General features: G+C 43.3%; 1 long non-coding RNA gene across 2 annotated transcripts in view; it reads left to right on the plus strand.

Moving 5' to 3' along the window:
• The window catches only part of LOC127484884 (uncharacterized), a 239,703-nt gene that overhangs the window by 171,656 nt on the left and 54,094 nt on the right, over positions 1-13,953 (plus strand). The window lies entirely within an intron of this gene.

The following is a 13,953-nucleotide window of genomic DNA, read 5'->3' on the forward strand; positions in this document are numbered from 1 at the left end:
CTGTCTTCCATAATGGTTGTACTAGTTTACATTCCTACCAACAGTGTATTAGGCTATTTTTCCTACATCCTTGCCAGAATTTATTGTTTTTTGATTTTTGGATGATAGCCATTCTAATTGGGGTGACATAATACCTCATTGTGGTTTTTATTTGTATTTCCCTAATTGCTAGTGATCCTGAGGATTTTTTCTTGTGACTGTTGGCCATTTCAATCTCATCCTTTCAAAAATGCCTGTTCAAGTCCTTTGCCCAATTCTTAACTGGATTGTCTGCCCTCACATAGGATATTTTTTTAAATTTATTTTTAAATTTTTGATTAACATGTTCTCATTGTACATATTTATGGGATATATAGTATAATATTTCAACACATGTATGCAACATATAGTGATCAAATCAGAGCAACTGGCATTTTCATCTGCTTATCATTACTCTATGTTGGGAGCACATATTTTTTTTTAAAGATTTATTTATTTATTTGAGGGTCAGAGTTACAGAGAAGCAGAGGCAGAGAGAGAAAGAGAGAGAGAGAGAGAGAGAGAGAGAGAGAGAGAGAGAGAGGTCTTCCATCCACTGGTTTATTCCCCAAATGGCTGCAACTGCCAGAGCTGGGCCAATCCGAAGTCAGGAGCCAGGAGCTTCTTCTGGGTTTCCCATGCAGGTACAAGGGCCCAAGGACTTGGGCCATCTTCTACTGCTTTCCCAGGCCATAGCAGAGAGATGAATCAGAAAATGGAGCAGCCAGGACTCAAACTGGCACCCATATGGGATGCCAGCACTGAAGATGGAGACTTTACCTGCTACACCACAGTGCAGGCCCGAGGAGACATATTTTTAGGGATAAAATTCTACCTTGTTAGCTTTGTCATAACCTAGACAAAGGTTCTAGAGCCTCTCAAGTGATATACACATGTCCTACTACCTATTCTGTGCTGCTCTGTTATTGGTACCCCCTCCCATGGGGAAGGTACATCCGTTATCCTCCTCTGAAGAAGTTTCCTTGCTTATTTAAGGCCCACACATATGTGAGACTGAGGTTTAAACCAACACTGTGTGATTTTCAATTTTTTTTTGGTTGACTTATTTGAAAGAGATAGACAAAATTCTTCTATCTGCTGGTTGACTTCCCAAATACCCACAGTTGGGACTGGGCCAGGCTGAATCCAGGAGCCCAGAACTCAATCCAGGTCTCCCATGTGGGTCGCAGGGACTCAACGATTTGAGCCACCACCTGCTGCCTTGTAGCGTGAACAAAAGCAGGAACCTGGAATCAGGAGTTTACCCACGACTTATACCCAGGCACAAAACATCCGAAGCGCCATCTTAACCACTATGGCCAACACCGACCCCGGGACTGTGTAATTTTAAAATGTCCTTTGTAAACCACTATCTGATACCACCTCTCCTTAACAGAACTAGCCACATTGTATTGGGACCATCTATTTACTTGTCCATCTACCGATATCTAGATGGCAATTAAGAAGTGTTTATGGAATCCAAGAATGAAGGAACGAATAAATTAATGAACAAATGGAACTGTAGAAGCCAAGTTGCAGCACATCTAAAATCGATTCTACATTTTCTGAGGGCTTTGCAGCCTTAAGGGGCTCTGAATTGGGCCTCCATATATCTTCCAAATGCAACTGCTTAACAGAAAACCAGAGCTGCTAGGACAGCACGTCTCATTTTGCCCCAACCCTGAGTGGCTTGCTGATCCAACCAAGATTTTTGGATATTTGAAGTTCAAGAAATGCAAGAGATAAGATGTTCTGCTTAATAAGGAAGGGGAAGCCAAACAAAGGGAATTAGAAGATATATTTCATCTTGGTGTAGTGGGAGTTACACTAGGAGCCAGTGCGGTCAGACCGCCTGGAGGCAGCTCCCAGTGTCGCCAGACAGAAAAGGAAATGACAACAGCTTTAGATGAGAATAGAAGGACAAATAATGATCTTATTGAGAAGCAGGTAAATTGGCTGGGTTCAGGAAGCCTGTAATGGCCCAGGGCTGGCAAGGATCCTGTCTGGCAACCACCTCTCTTTATAACCAAGCTCAGCGGATTCCATGCCATTCACTTATTCTAGACGTTCATGTACAGCGTATGCTCAGTATTGAACCTAAACATGAAGGGCCTCTTTGTTCTGTAGCTGCCTCCTCTGCCCAGGTCATGTGGTCTTCAGAAGCATTGACAGCTGTGTATATCAAAAATTCATGAAAAAGGAATGGAAACCAACGGAACTCCCCACATCTCTGAAGCTGCTATCTATGTCCACACATCACAACTTTAGCAACATATATAATCCACACTAAGGAGAAACTTTTGAGATACTAAAGAGGCACAGAAAGAGAAAAATATTATCAGCCTCCTCCAATTCAATTCTGATAGCAGGTGTGAAGTTACAGCAAAGACTTAGAAGTTAAGGTCATGGTTTCTCAGGCTGATAGCTCTGTGTTTAGAATAACAGCTTTGCCACTTATAAATAGTGTTAACCGTAGGCAAGCCACTTAATCTCTTCCAAACCTCAGTCTACCCATATCTAAAATGGAGTTGGACAAGATTATTGAGATTATGCACGCTAAGTGTCTAGCAGAGGGCTGGTACACAGTAAGCCATGAGTGACTATTGGTTGAAAGAGTTCATGTGAGTACTATTACAGAGTTCTTGGGCCCCATGTGAGGCATAAGGACTGTGTCAGGAATGGATGTGTATGTATGTATTCCTGCTTCAGTGGCAGTCAGCCTTTCTCCGCTCTGTATTTCTGAAGAACCCTGAGGAGAATTAATAGGTGAGCCAACATTCACTATGGGGCAGGGGATTGGGAAGGAGGGAAGCCCAGAAGAAATAAATATCAGATACTGTTTGGCCTCAAGGATACTTTTAAAGGCTCAGAGCTGCAAAACAAGACCTTCTTATTCCTTAGGCTAGATTGATTCTTCGCCATTATGTTCACTTGCACTGTTTTTGCAACCTGTCACTCCCAGACATGCTCCCAACCTGGAAAGTGACAATAGGCATCCTGTATATTGCAAAACTCTCTCTCTTTAGTGGTAAGAACTTCTTAGAGCATGAATTCTCTAGTGTCCACAATTACTGTTTAGGTTCAGAAAGCTGCACAGAATAATGTGTCAATAATAAGAGCTGACTATTTCTTGACTGTTTACTATGTGCCATTCCCATGCTAAGTCCTTTCCATATATTATTTCATTCAGTCTTCGTATTATCACCACTTAACCAAAGAAGACTTTTCTAAGGCTAGCATCCAGCTAGGAATTGGATTCACATTAAAGGAGGTCTGACTTCAACTTTGTGCTGTATTATTTTTAACCTTTGTTATTATTAAGAAATGTCCGGACATAAACAAAAGTAGACAAGTTAGTATAATGAATCCCCACCCCATGTGTCCATCAGCCAGCCTCAACAATAATGAGCTCGTTGCCAATCTTGTTTCAGTTATACCCCACCCAGCCCCCACCCAACATGTGCATATACACACAAGATTTCATGTTCCCATTGTAAAGATTTCAATATATAGCTCCAAAAGCAATGGACTCTTTAAAAACCATAATTATAATGGAGGCCATAGACCAAAGGTTGGGAAACTTTTTCTGTAAGGGGCCACGGAGTCAATATATGTGGTCTCTGCTGTATCATAGCCATATATGTGGTCTCTGCTGTTTCATGGCAGGAAAGCCGCAGAGAACACATAAATGATTGAGCCTGGCTGTGTGCCACCAAAACTTTAATTAAAAAAACCATAATTATAATACTTATAAAATTACTCATAATATAATCTGGTGTCAACTCCATGCTCATATTTCCTCAAGTTTCTTATATTTTTTTCACATTATATTTGAACCATGATCCAAGTCATGTCCATGTCATATAATGGCATTTGGTTGATATGTCATCTGTTAAGTCTCTTTTAAATCTATGGGTTTCTCCTTCTTTTCTTTTCTTATCATTTGTAAAAAGAAATTGAAGGCCTGTGCTGTTAATCACATTATATGACATTTATGTACAGCTAAAGAGCTATGCCTTTGGAAAAGAAATACCCTCTTTCCAAACATATTTCTTGCATTATGTGACTCCTTATTTCCCTGTAGAATAGGATGTGATCAGACATTAAGAACGTATCTCAGAAATGTTTCAATATTCACTGGAAACACTGAACAATCAAAAAAGCCACCTTCTTTGTAGCTGTTCATTAAATGATATGGCTTGAGAGCAGGACAGCCAGCACTCGAGCAATGACAACAAAATTTCCCATTCTACCCCTCCCCCTCAGGACTTGAAAGGACACCAGTAAAGATCCCTCTAAGACCTTATATATTTAAGCGTGGTAAGTAATCCTCACCAGCTACTGACACTTTCAAAAGTCAGGCCCTGACAGCTTAGCTAGGTGGGCATGGGACAAGGGAGGGAGGAACAGCCTGAAGAGACCTGGTCAGAGAGCACTCTGCTGCGGAGGGTCTCTAGCAGCCTGTGTGGGGAGGACTCGGGAGGCTGAGGAACCAGGCAGCATCCACTGTGACGAGAGAAGTAATCGCGATCTAAGTCTGCTTAGCTGCTGTCTCGCCTGATTATACATCTGGCTGATAACTAAATTACTTCAGAAAGGGTGGGTGTTGGCCTTAGTGGTCGGATGCCCAGCTTGAACATCGGAGTTTCCGGGGTTTGGTCCCCAGCTCTGAGTCCTGGCTGCAGCTTCCTGTTAATGCAGACCCTAAGAAGCAGCAGGTGATGGCTCCAGTAATTGGGCTGCCGTGACCTGTGTGGGAGACCTGGACTGAAATTCGGGCTCCCAGCTTCGGCCTGACCCAGGCCGGAGGCATTTGAGGAGTGATCCAGCAGATTCGCTGAACCAGAACGGGGAGGTCTGTCTCTGCCTATCTCTCTTGCTGCTTCTCAAATGAGTGAATGAATGAATGAATAAAAATGCTTAAGAAGCAATCTGATACATGAGAAAGATTGAAATTCTCCTCAATGGCTAAAGGAAGGCACTCAAGGGGGCATGCTGGCCAGCGGTGACCTTAGGTGAGAAATGCACATTTGCTCACTGAGGTGTCAGTCCAGCTCCTAAGAGTGCTGTTCCCCACTAGCTGGTGCTATCTCAACCCTAGTCATTGGGACTCACATGGATGGGAGCTTGCACAAAGGAGCTGTCGGGCAGGCACTGAGCAACCGCAATCCAGAGGGACTCCCTGGTGCTGGTGACAATGAGGCAATTGTTCAAAGGGCTCAAGGCAGCAGTTCTTTTTTTTTTTTTAAGATTATTTATTTCAGAGGTAGAGTTATAGACAGAGCAAGAGACAGAGAAAGGTCTTCCATTCTCTGGTCCACTCCCCAATTGGGTGCAATGGCCAGAGCTGAGCTGATCTGAAGCCAGGAGCCTCTACCAGGTCTCCCACATGGGTGAAAGGGCCCAAGGACTTGGAATATCCTCTACTGCTTTCCCAGGCCACAAGCAGAGAGCTGCATTGGAAGTGGAGCAGCCAGGACTCGAACCGGTGCCCATATGGGATGCTGGTGCCACAGGCAGAGGCCTCTCCTACTATGACACAACACTGGCCCCAAGGCAGCCAAGTGAGTAATAAGTGTTTCATGGTTTTAACCACTCCTATTGCCTCCCAGCTGCCCTATCATACACAACATCTGCCTCTCTGAGAGAAGGTTGATGATGCAATGTTCTGTAAAAAGCTGTTAATTTTGTAGTAGGTTCTAGTCCCAGCCAAACTACTAATTTAGGCAGGTTGCTAAACCTCTCTGAGCTCTGGTTGCATCCTAAGTCAAGTGGGGATATGACTTTTACTCTGTTGACTTCACAGTGTTTCTTGTGTTAAATAAAAAAATTATAAGGGGTCTTTCAAAAGTTAATGGAAAGTACACATTATTTTTTTATTCCGTTTCTCCATGAAATTTTTGAAGTGCCTTCCTAGGCGTAAGTGCTGTGTAACCAATCACATTTTAGAACTGAGAGCTATTATTCAAACCCTAACTATAACATGGCAATGAATGTACAAAGGGACTTGATGGGCTTTTAATTTCTTTTTTCTTGGACAAAAGCATTATGACAATCAAATCATCCTAGGGAAATTTCTAAGCAAACATGGGCTAACAGGATATCCAACCTCAGAAATAAACAAAAGCAAAAGCACAACATAGGCAAAGGGATTCACTTTGAAAATGCTGACCTGGGCATAATACTCTCTTTTTGAAAAGATTTATTTATTTATTTATTTATTTATTTATTTGAAAGTGAGAGAGGGGAGAGAGGGAGAGATTGTTTAAAAGAGAGAGAGATATCTTCCAACACCTGGAGCTGGGCCAGGCCAAAGCCAGGACCTAGGCACTCCATCTGGGTCTCCCATGTGGATAGCAGAGGCCCAATTTCTTGGGCCATCATCTGCTTTTCCAGGCCACTAGAAGAGAGCTGGATTGGAAGCAGAGCAGTAGAGACTTGAACTGCCGCTTCAGTATGGGATGAGGGCTCCCCACCCCCCAACACTCCCCACCCCCGCCATAGCTTAACCTGCTATACCACAATGCCTGCTGCAATGTTTTTAATTTGAACAATGTGAGTGAACTTTTTTATTGTAACTAGAGCTTCCTTGGGCCAGAGACAAAGGCAAGTTCTGAGGCTGAGATTCAAATAGATCTCAGGACAGCTGCAAACTGGAAAACAGAGGAGACAGCTGCTGGAGCAGCCACATTAACAAAGGCTCTCCCACACACATCCTAGAGGCCAAGAGTGCGGAACCATCTTCCTTTTTCGGAAAGAAGGAAGTTAACAACTGGTTAATAGCTGGAAGGAGGAAGCTCTGCCTATGATTCCATTTTTTCATTTGAAAGAGAAACACAAAAGGGGAGAGAGACAAAAGACAGAGAGAGAGAGAGAGAGAGAGAGATCTTCCATCCACTGCCTCACTCCCCAAATGCCAGCTGAGCTGGACCGGGATGAAGCCAGGAGCCCTGAATTCACTGCAGGGTATCAATTTGGTTGGAAGGGACCCAAGTACTTGAGCCATCATCTGCTGCCTCCCAGTGTGTGCATTAGCAGGATGCTAGAATCAGAAAGTAGAATTGGGACTTGAACTGAGGCACTCCAATCTGAGATGCTGGTGTCCTAAGTGGTGTCTTAACTGATGTGTCAGACTCCTCTCTGACACTTTCTGAACTGCTTTATCTTAGTAGTCACAGATGAAGTATTAAGATAATTTTTTAAAAGCTATAAGAATGTGTTTGTCGTTTATGACAAGGCTGTCACACATAATGATGATTTTTCTGAATGATCGCTGAGGTTTACATTCATTTCTTTAAAAGATTTATTTATATATGTGAAAGAGTTACAGACAGAGGGGGCAAGACAAAGAGAGTGAGATTGTTCATCCTCTGGTTCACTCCCCAGATGGCTACAATGGCTAGCACTGGGCCAAACAAAAGCCAGGTGTTGGGAGCTTCATCCAAGGCTTGCACGTGGGTGGCAGGGGCCCAAGCACTTGAGCCATCTTCTGCTGCTTTTCCCAGGCTATTGGCAGGGAGCTGAATCAGAAGTGGAGCAGCTGGGACATGAACCAGCACCCATAAGGGATGCCAGCATTGCAAGCAGTGGCTTTACCTGCTATGCTGCTACACCAGCCTCACTTTCATTTCTTAAACAAGACCCCATTTCTGTACCATTCTGGTTAAAGAACTGGAAGAGATTTCAGAGATATTTAACAGCAGGAGATAGCTGCTACAGAAGCGAGAACCTGGAGTTAACAATGGCTTCTGATCCCCTCCCGTGTTTCCATTATTTCCTCAGGTTGCCAGGGCAAAGATTGCATGAGGTGTCAAGAAAAGGAACATGCAAGCATTTGGCATAGCAGTTACGCAACTACATGGGACAACCACATCCCATATCAGAGTGCCTAGGTTCAAGTCCTGGCTCTATGCCAGATCCCATCTTCCTGCTAATACACACCCTGGGATGTAGCAGAAGATGCACAACTAGTTCAGTCCCTGCCCTCCACTTGGGAGAACCAGATTGAGTTCCGGACTCCTGGCTTCTACCTGACCATGCCCCAGCTATTGCGGGTATTTGGGAGTGGATATTCATAGTAAATTAAAAAAAAAAACACTGAATAGGAAGAAGAGGTGAGTGCCACCCCTGCATGGACCAAAGCCTGTATGCTGCTGCATCCCTGAACCCAGTGCCTACAGCGGCCACCATCGCCACACCTAAGAGAAAGGCTGAAGAGGATGCTAAAGGAGGTGAAGCCAAGATAAGCGACAAGCCACAGAGAAAATCCATAAGGTTGTCTGCTAAACTTACTCTCCAAAGCCAGACTCCAAGCCTTAAAAGGCCCCTGTAAAAAAAAGAGAGAGAGAAGGTACCCAAAAGGACAAGCTGGCACTGACAAGGATGGGAATAACCCTGTAGAGAATGGAGACCGGGCACAGATAGCTACAGGTGCTGGAGATGCCAAGAGAAGTATGTGCATTTTTGGTAACTGTGTACTTCTGGCAACTGTACAGTTTTAAATACTGTTTTTTTCTTCATCAACGTTTATAAAAATTAGGATCTCTGGCTTTTTAAAGCTATGTTGTTAGCACACAGAATACTTCTTCATTTGAGGGGAAGGGGCATAGGATGCTAACACAATGTCTCCAAAGCTGGATTGATGTAGGGGAAAACACCTTCCCGGCTATTTTTGAGAGACTTCCTCTTGGCTCCCAGGAGGGATTTCCTGCCTTTGACACATCCACACGGCCACCATGGCACAGACACCTTGTAGTGTGTGTGAAAGATTCAATTCAGTTTTACATCCTCTTCCTCATCCCTGTCCACCTTCCACATAGACTTAACCCTCTTATACCCAAAGACCTTTTGGGACCTGACCCCCCAAAATTTGTTACCAGCATGACAGCAATTTGGACTTCACAGTGACACCACTGAGATGGCATCCCTCACAAGAGCGATCTTCAAGATTGATCATTCTTTCATTTTCATTCAATTTCCTGAAGGTCAGAGTCAGCATGTACAAAATTGGTAAGCATGCTAACTGTGAAATGTCAACCCTCACTCTAAGCTTTCCTTGTTGAGAGCATCAGATGACAACTTCACTGGGTTTCATAGTGGCTTTCTGATTTTGCTAGTCTATTGAAGAAGGGGGTTTGAAAATTGCTGTATACTATTAGTGATTTTCTGCCCAGGTCCTGCCTGGGATGCCATGATTGCTTATGAACAGAATCTTTAATAAAGCTGTATATTGCTTGTCTTGTGGAAAAAAAAAATAATGATTTTGAGTGGATTCCCTTGGTTCTTAATGAGTTGACAGATGTTATCAGTACTGCTCAGTTGTTGGTTATTTGAGGAGGTGATACCAAAGGAGAAGTGATTGAATATGAATATGAATAGGAGAGAATATTGTCAAAGGATTTGAGAAAATATTAGTTCAGAGCAACCTGATGTAGAATTTGCTAAGATATGAACAAAACATTTAACAATGTAAGGTGTTTAAAGACTATTGTTATTCACTGCATTATTTAGCAAAAGGTACTTGGCATAACATATTCACATCTATTATGTGTTATTGAACCAGTAGTGTCAGTGGTAAGTTTCATATGCTGTTCTCGACTTGGCCAATGATATTTCTGTGAATTCTTTTTTTTTTTTTTAAATTTTTTGACAGGCAGAGTGGACAGTGAGAGAGAGAGACAGAGAGAAAGGTCTTCCTTTGCCGTTGGTTCACCCTCCAATGGCCGCTGCGGCCGGCGCGCTATGGCCGGCGCACCGCGCTGATCCAAAGGCAGGAGCCAGGTGCTTTTCCTGGTCTCCCATGGGGTGCAGGGCCCAAGCACTTGGGCCATCCTCCACTGCACTCCCTGGCCACAGCAGAGAGCTGGCCTGGAAGAGGGGCAACCGGGACAGAATCTGGTGTGCCGACCGGGACTAGAACCCGGTGTGCTGGTGCCGCAAGGCGGAGGATTAGCCTAGTGAGCCAGGGCGCCGGCCATGAATTCTTGTCAAAAACAGAAAATGAGTGTCTGACTTGCCCTGCAACATTGAAGTTCAATGACTTGGCAGTGGAAATTTTTTTTTTTTTAAGCTCAGAGCTGAGATAGAAGTTTTTTTAAAAATTATTTAAAAAAAAATTGTTTTAATTTGTAATTAGTTTTTAACAAGTTCAATGTCATTTGTAGACAGAATTCTAAGAACATGATGAAATTCCCTTCCTCCCTCCTTCTCTCCCCCTCTCTCCTTCCCACCCTCTGGCTGAGAAGATCTGCCCTCAATCACTATTAGTCAACACTAAATATATAGAGATTTACTCTCTCTGTTGTTGTATAAACCCTTATATAATAGCTTCAACATCACTTCTTGGGGCACAAAGCCCAAAATACTTACTCTTTAGCCATTTACAGCGAAAGTTTACCAGCATCTACTATAGACATTTGATTGATAGCCACCTGGATCTTACCAGAAATATTTCTCCCTGCCAATGGAAAACTAACATCTGGGCAGTCCATAGGCCCTTCAGGCTTACTTTACTTTGGAACGTTTCTCCTTCACTCATTTTTGACACTGCTCTCTGTGCTCCTTACCATGAGGGCAATTGTTGTCCCATTCCTTTGTTTAAGGGTCTTAATTTCGTCATCACAGGAACCTACTCTCAGTCAAAAAGTCATCTTCTGTTTCACACTCATGAAGCCTGGTGGGTATTAATTTACAAAAGACTTTGGATTGACAAGACCAATGATCCAGCTTTTCTGAGGTTAGATTTCAAGGTCAGGGTCCTCACTAGAAGGATGGACCCTAGGATTCCTGTTACACAAGCCAGAGACTTTGCTACTACCTTCTGCCACTGTCACCTTTTTATTTCTGTATCAAGTTACGTGATGTAAAGAATCCCCATAAAGATATTATCCAGTGATAAACTGCAATAGAAAACTGTCTTGAGAGCTATTAAATTGTAGCCTCCAGTTATCTCTGTCTTTGTTTATAAGAGCAGTAATTTAGAAATTACAGATGTGCTGAGATACTAAATACCCTTTGGGGGAGTATAAGCTTACTAATTCAGCAGAATCTAATTTAGTTACAATGCTTCTCTAAAACTGCTTTGGAGAAAGTGATTTTTAGTGGACCTAGAAAGGGCAAATAATTTGCTTGTATAAAGTTTAACAGCTTAAATTAGACATTGGCTACATGTATAGCAATGCTTTGCACTCTTATTGTGATATATTACTTTCACAGCCCTGCTCCAACATTTGCATCCATGACTAAAAAACAGAAATAAGCACCACAAAACAAAGATGAAGCTTAGAGGTAATTTGCGACCAGGAAATAAAAGACAGATAATTGCTCTCCAGGGTGCATATTGTTGTTGTTAAAAACAAAACTAAAGTCAACAACAGCTTCCAAGACAAAAAAAAAAAATCACAATTATTTTTGCTTCTTTTGCGAAACATAGACTCATTGATGTAGAATTTCTGGCTTGGTACTTTTTAGGAATAGTGTACTTTTATTAGCTACCTGTGGTAGCCATTAACCTGAGTCGGTCATTTTCAGATTACTCAAGATTCTTGAAAAATAGTTTCATTCCTCAGCCCAACCCCCGACAATTCTTCCCAAGAGAACACCTGTTTCATTAAATGGTGTTTTATTTTTGTATTCTTCATATGGACTCCCCCTTTTTTAATTACAAATGACCCATCAACATCTTTGCTGACTTGTAAATAAAGTGAGTTTATCTTTTAGGAAATTTACAGGAAACTAAATATTCAATGAGTGTGCCATCCTGTTGTCACCAGGATGTGAGTGCACTGTCATAGCTGTCCCTGATTTAAGTATCTTTGGTGGGAAAACCCCTGAATTTGGGAACCAAATCATCATGTTTAGTTCAAGAGTTTATCTTGTTTACATGTGCTTAGGACTGCACTTTTTTGTATACTCAAACCAGAGTCATTCCTTTGCCACTAAAATTGTTCTTCCCTTCTAGAACTCAGTAAAATACATCCATATTTTATAGTGTTCTTCAAGGAGCACCATAATTCCCAGGTATGCTAGCATCTGAGTAAGTCTAAGGGCTTTTATGCAAAACATTTTCTATTATAAACCAGCTTACATTCATGATGGACTGAAATGGGAGATCTCGCCAACGTGGCTCACTAGGCTAATCCTCCGCCTAGCGGCGCCGGCACACCGGGTTCTAGTCCCGGTCGGGGCTCCGGATTCTGTCCCGGTTGCCCCTCTTCCAGGCCAGCTCTCTGCTGTGACCTGGGAGTGCAGTGGAGGATGGCCCAAGTCCTTGGGCCCTACACCTGCATGGGAGACCAGGAGAAGCACCTGGCTCCTGGCTTCGGATCAGCGCAGCGTGCCGGCCACAGTGACCATTGTGGGGTGAACCAACGGCAAAGGAAGACCTTTCTCTCTGTCTCTCTCTCTCTCTCTCTAACTCTGCCTGTCAAAAAATAAATAAATAAATAAATAGAAAGAAAGAAATGGGAGATCTCAACCCTGTCTGACTATTAATATCTCCTATGGAGCTTTTTTTTTTTTAAGATTCATTTATTTATTTGAAAGGCAGAGTTACAGAGAGGCAGAGGCAGAGGCAGAGAGAGAGAGAGAGAGAGAGAGGGAGGGAGGGAGGGAGAGAGAGAGAGATCTTCCATCCACTGGTTCACTCCCCAAATGGCCGTAATGGCTACAGCTGCTTTGATTTGAAGCCTGGAGCCAGGAGCTTATTCCTGGTCTCCCACGTGGGTGCAGGGGCTGGAGCATTTGGGCCATCTTCCACTGCTTTCCCAGGCCATAGCAGAGAACTGGATTGGAAGCGGAGCAGCCACAATACGGAGTGCCCACAGGGGATGCCGGCACTGCAGGGGGCAGCTTTACCTGCTAAATCACAGTGCTGGCCCCCTGGGGAGCTTTCAAAAATCCAGATCTCCAAGTTGCATCTAAGATCAAGTAAATAAGAATTTCTGGGTTGGGATCTATGCATCAGCATCTTTAAAGCTACCTAGGATAATTCTAGTGGGCAGCTGTGATTGAGAACATTGGAATAAAAGAACAGATGCCACAGAGAGTAATACAAATAATGAAGTTTAAAGTCATGGAAAGAATACATTGCAAATTCAGAGAAGAGAATGTCTTGATTACTAGAGGAAGGAGATGATAAATGAAAAGGTCCTTGAAAACTGGGCAGTAAAGTGGGAAAGGGAAGGGGGCAGTCATTTGGCACAGTAGTTAGGATGCTGCTTGGGCCATCTGTGTCTCATGTCTGAGTGCCTGGGTGTCAGTCCTGGATCCGCTCCCAATTTCAGCTTCCCATCAAAGTGCTCCCTGGGAGGCGGTGGTGAAGGCTCAAGTGGTTGGATCACTGCAACCCCTATGCGAGACCTGGATCGAATTCCCAGCTCTTGCTTCTCCTGGTTTTCGCCTGGTCCAGCCCTGGCCGTTGTGAGCATTTGGAGAGTGAACCAGTGAGTGGCAGATCTCTGTCTCACTGTTTCTTTGCCTTTTAAATAAATTAAAAAAAAAAAAAAGAAGGAAAGTGGTCATGCACTATGGTTCAGTGGGTTAAGATGCCGCTTCTGTGACACACGCATCCCTAATCGGAGCACTGATTTGAGTCCTGGTTACTTCATGCTTCTGATCCAGCTTTCTGTTAATGTGCCCGAGAAGACAGTGAATGATGGCCCAAGTACTTGAGTCCCTGCCCCTCAGTTGGGAGATGTGAATGGAGTTCTTGGCTCCTGGCTGTGACCTGGCCCAGACCCTGGCTTTTACAGGAATTTGGGAAGTGAACAGTGGTGGGAGCTCTCTTTCTGTGTGTCTCTCCTCTCTGTCTCTGTCACTCTACCTTTCAAATAAATAAATAAATCTTTAGGAAATAAATATATAAAAGCAAAAGAATGGGGCCAGCACTGTGGCTTAGTAGGTTAAGCTTCCTCTTGTGGTGCTATCATCACATAT

Source organism: Oryctolagus cuniculus, chromosome X (genome assembly GCF_964237555.1).
Source record: "Oryctolagus cuniculus chromosome X, mOryCun1.1, whole genome shotgun sequence".
Lineage (NCBI taxonomy): Eukaryota > Metazoa > Chordata > Mammalia > Lagomorpha > Leporidae > Oryctolagus > Oryctolagus cuniculus.